The 5,099-nt window shown below is 52.5% G+C and overlaps 1 long non-coding RNA gene across 1 annotated transcript; it reads right to left on the bottom strand.

Moving 5' to 3' along the window:
• Positions 1-555: 555 nt before the first annotated feature.
• Positions 556-1,340, bottom strand: LOC148891938 (uncharacterized). Its single transcript, XR_016116373.1, has 3 exons — positions 1,097-1,340; positions 845-945; positions 556-705 (listed from the first exon to the last, which is right to left on the bottom strand). It is a non-coding gene; the product is annotated as an uncharacterized LOC148891938 (long non-coding RNA).
• Positions 1,341-5,099: the final 3,759 nt, after the last annotated feature.

Below are 5,099 nucleotides of genomic sequence, written 5' to 3'. Positions count from 1 at the left end.
CAGATTGGCACTCTGCAGACTAAATGGACACTCATTTCATCCTAAAAGTTAAAACCATGAGAAAACTTTGACTTCAGAAAATGTGTTTCACTTGCTCAAATGTGTTTGAGACAATAACATTTTGATATGATCCTCACAGCTAAACAAAAGGCTGAATCTTCTAGTTTTCACTTGGAGATGTGTCATATTGGTACTCTGCAACCTAAATGGACACTAATTTTATCATAAAACTTAAAACCATGAAGAAAACATTTACTTTACAAAACGTGTTTCATTTGCTCTGCAAATGCATTCAGGTTCTGCTGTGTCATGCGAGCGAGCGAAGCGAGTTTGAGACAATAACATTTTGATATGATCCTCACAGCTAAACAAAAGGCTGAATCTTCTAGTTTTCACTTGGAGATGTGTCATATTGGTACTCTGCAACCTAAATGGACACTAATTTTATCATAAAACTTAAAACCATGAAGAAAACATTTACTTTACAAAACGTGTTTCATTTGCTCTGCAAATGCATTCAGGTTCTGGTGTGTCATGCGAGCGAGCGAAGCCAGTAATACTATACTAAGTGTCAACGCGGCATCGCATGATAAATACATGAATTTTGAGCGAAATCAGCCGTACCCCCATGGTCCAGTGGATAGGGCAGAAACTTGCAGTGCAGAAGTGCAGGGTTCAAGAGCAGGCAGGTGCAACTGGTACAACCTAAAGAATGGCATTGTGAGAAAGGACAATAAAAACACCTCACTACATACACATGTAGTGAGGTGTAGATGCTCTTTTTCTCGGCTAAAAAAAACACCTTACTATACATGGTCTTTTTGAGGATAAAAAAAAAACTTACCACACCTCTGAAGCGAACTTTGATGAGTCACCTCGTGCCAACTTTCTTCTTTTGCTGAGTGGGTGTCCCTCCTACGGTGGTTCCATCAGTTTCATCCAGGCCTATGTAATTAAAATAATATGAAATAAATCAGTTGAACAACAGATCAGAGTTTCATAATATATTATATGACTTTTCATGATTTCCTTTTGTCTTTAAAAAATCGTTTGCAAAAAAAAAAAGATGACGTTTTCACTTAAAAAAGATGACTACCTTCATTGTGGACGGATGACTTGGGCATGGGTCTTCTTTACCCCTTCAGCGAATCAATCTAACCCGGTTTTGTGCATCCTCTTCTCTCACGCCAGCTCATGGTCTGAATAAGCCCGAACAACTTGAGATGAGAGAGTCCTGCCAAAACAACAACAACAACTTCACATGTCGGTTCCTTTTACGGGAGGCTAATGAGTCATTCGGATGAATTACAAGCATGCAACCACCTTATCACGCCCAAGGTAGCAGAGCCCCAATGCACAATGCAAAAAACAGCTAAACAAAAGGCTGAATCTTCTTTTTTTCACTTGTATACGTGTAAGATTGCCACTCTGCCGCCTAAATAGAAACTAATTTCATCGTAAAATTTAAAACCATGAACAAAACATTTACTTCAGAAAACGTGTTTCACTTGCTCTGAACATTTCACATCCTCGTCGCCGTCTTGAGCGCGCCCCTCCCATCCTGTCTCATCCTCCGCTGCTCCTTGGAGCGGGCCCCTCCCTTCCTTGCTCACCCGGCTCAGGCACCCATTCCCTTAATTTTGCCTTCTAGCTATAAAAGCCACACCCACCGACGGGTGTCGTCTGAGTATTCCAGGAAGTTCCCCGTCACTCTTACGCATGCAGGTCTGTTTGTCATTGCCCTTATTCTCACTTTATCTGCCATTTCATTTGTGTCTCAGTAAAAGACTCTTTGTTGGAAACGCTGTCTCACCGTGTATTTCGGATCCAACTTTTACCTCCTTCCGTCGTCCCTCGAGTCCGGTCACCCCGCCTCGAGTGGACGTCACATAATACGCCGACCAACCATGGATCCCGCCGGTGAAGACAGATTCATAGTCACCCTTTCCCATCAGGCGGAGCGTTCCAGCCAGCTGCCCCAAGCTATCGCGGAAGTCCGCCAAACTGCATCCACGCTGGCTCGACGCTTACAAGAGGTTGAGACACGCCTCGCCACCCTTACGGCCCCTTCCTCCCCTCCCGTGGGCAGGCATTAGCCACAGCTACCTCATCCCTCACGCTACGCAGGCGAAACCGGGTGCTGCGCTCAGTTTCTAATGCAGTGCGAGCTCGTGTTTGATCAACAACTCCACGCCTACGTTAGCAATGAGGCTAATGTAGCCTTCATCACCAGCCTGCTCACGGGTCAGGCTGAGACCTGGGTGCTGGCCGTCCGGGAGCCCCGGCCAGAACTGTGTGCCTCGTACCCGTACTTCGTGGCCGAGCTGCGCCAGGTCTTCCACCACCCGGTGACGGAAGTCGAGGCAGAGGGGCTACACCACGACTGCGTCCAGGGACCCCTGGATGCAGTTGTGGTGTAGCCGCTGTTTGGCCGCTGAATACTCAATCGCCTTCCGCGTCCAGGCCGCTGGCAGTGGCTACAACGAGCGAGCGCTGAGGGGAGTTTTTCGTTGCGGATTGAGAACCGCTCTCAAGGACGAGTTGGCCACGTGCGGCGCTGGCACCACCCTCATCGATATGATCGACATTGTCATCAGCCTGGATCATCGCCTTCGGGAGAGGCAGCGGGAACAGAGCAACCATCAGCCCAACGAACCCGGAAGCCGGCGGTGGACGACCACACCCGGCGGCAGCCAGCGTTTGCGGTGCCTGGAGGGGTCCCCCGAACCCATGCAGGTAGGAGGGGGAAGCGATTGCATCAACCCCAGGGCTCGTCGCACCCAAGGCCCCCAGCCAAAGATCTCCAGCTCCTGTAAGTGTCCGTCTAAGCGGCGACCATAGCGACCTCTGGAGGCAATGTAACACGGCACCCGTTACGCGATTGGAGTTGGACGGCGACTTAATTGGCCCTTCCAGCTCCCAAACGGTACGGGCGCTAGTGGATTCGGGGGCCGATGGGTGCTTCATTGATCCCCAGCTGGCCGATTCATTGGGCTGTGAACTCATAGATCTCCAAACCCCCAAGGAGATTCTCGTCCTGGATGGCCGACTTCTGGCCAAGGTTATCCGCATCACGGCACCGCTAAAACTCAGGTTAGCGGGTAACCATACTGAATATCGTCAATTCCTAGTGATGCCCTCCCGCAATGTGCCTTTAGTACTGGGCCTTCCTTGGCTCAGTACCCATGACCCTTCCATTTCATGGGAGGGCCCCACCATACAATGCTGGATCCCCTACTGCTACACCAACTGCCTACGGTCGGCGACGGCAGGGCGATACCCCTCCCGCGGTGGCCCGCCCGAAGCGATCCGTCTCGAGGGCGTGCCACATTGCTACCATGACCTGCGGGAGACGTTCAGCAAGGACAGTGCGCAATCCCTGCCACCACACCGACCGTATGACTGCGCCATTGAACTGCAGCCATGGCTCCGCAACCAGACTCCAGATTATACCACATTTCACAACCGGAACAAGAAGCCCTGAGCACATACATAGACTCTTCCCACGCGGCAGGACTCATCCGACCCTCGCGTTCCCCGCTTGCCGCAGGATTCTTCTTTATTGACAAGAAAGGTCTGAACGACATCACCATTCGCAATAACTACCCTCTCCCTCTCATGTATTCAGCCTTCGCGCCACTCCAATCGGCTACCATATTTTCCAAACTTGATCTGCGAAGGGCTTACCACCTGGTTCGCATAAGGGAGGGGGACGAGTGGAAAACCGCATTCAAGACGCCCTAGGGGCATTTTGAATACTTGGTGATGCCGTTCGGACTCACAACTTTATCAATGTGTTTGTCTTTGTTTATTTAGATGACATACTCATTTTCTCTAAATCTCCAGAACGGCAGCACGTCCGACGGTTCCTGGCGCAGCTCCTGCAAAACCGGCTCTACGTGAAGGCAGAGAAGTGCGAGTTCCATGTCCGCTCTCTGTCTTTTCTGGGGTTCGTCGTGGAGCAGGGTCAGATCCGGGCCGATCCCACCAAAACCAAAGCGGTGGTAGAGTGGCCAACCCCGAAGACGCGCAAGCAGCTCCAACGGTTTCTGGGGTTTGCCAATTTCTACCGCCGCTTTGTTCGCGGTTATAGTCAGAAGGCACTCCCCTTCACTAACCTCACTTCCACCAAAGTCCCCTTCAGGTGGTCACCCGACGCCAAGGGGGCGTTCCACCGCCTCCGGCAAGCCTTTTCCAACCGACCAGTCCTACGTCATCCTGACCCGGACTTCGCGGTCGAGGTTGACGCGTCCAAGTCCGGAATGGGGGCGGTCCTGTCTCAGTGCTCCCCTGCTGACCAGAAATTTCACCCATGCGCCTTCTTCTCCCGCCAGCTCAGCCCCGCAGAAGCCAACTACGATGTAGGGAACGGGGAACTGTTGGCGTCATCCTGGCGCTACAGGAGTGGAGACACTGGCTTGAGGGGGCCAACACCCCTTCACTGTATATACCGACCATAAAAACCTGGCCGCCATCCAGTCCGCCAAGAGACTCAACTCGCGGCAGGCCCGATGGGCACTCTTCCCCACGCGGTTTAACTTTACTCTCACCTACTGCCCAGGGTCGCAGAACACCAAGCCGCCCTATCTCACATCCACGAGCCGGCAGAGAAGGAGGAGACCATCGCCAACATCCTGCCGGCTCAACACATCCTAGGCTCCCTGCGGTGGGAGGTGGAGAGGAAAGTCCAGGAAGCCCTGGGGGATAACCCTGTCCCCAGGGGTTGCCCGGTGGATCGGCTGTTCGTCCCCCCCACGCTACGCACCGAGGTGCTACTCTGGGAACACACCTCCAGGGTCGCTCGTCACCCTGGGGTCAACAGGACGATCCAGGTCATCGCCCAGTGGTCCTGGTGGCCGGAATACAGGAAGGACGTCATTGAGAACATGAAGGTGTGCACGGCCTGCGCTCGTGGGAAGGCCTCCCACCAACCACCGGCAGGACTTCTACAGCCACTACCTATCCCCTCCTGACCCTGGTCCCACATCTCAGTCGACTTTATCACAGGTTTCCCCCCGTCCCATGGCAAGACGGTCGTCCTCACCGTTGTGGACCGCTTCTCGAAGTCGGCCCACTTCATCTCGTTAACCAGGTTGCCG

Source organism: Hippocampus bargibanti, linkage group LG11, assembly GCF_051943395.1.
Source record: "Hippocampus bargibanti isolate YZ-2025 linkage group LG11, ASM5194339v1, whole genome shotgun sequence".
Classification (NCBI taxonomy): domain Eukaryota; kingdom Metazoa; phylum Chordata; class Actinopteri; order Syngnathiformes; family Syngnathidae; genus Hippocampus; species Hippocampus bargibanti.
This window is presented reverse-complemented; position numbering and strand designations above follow the sequence as displayed.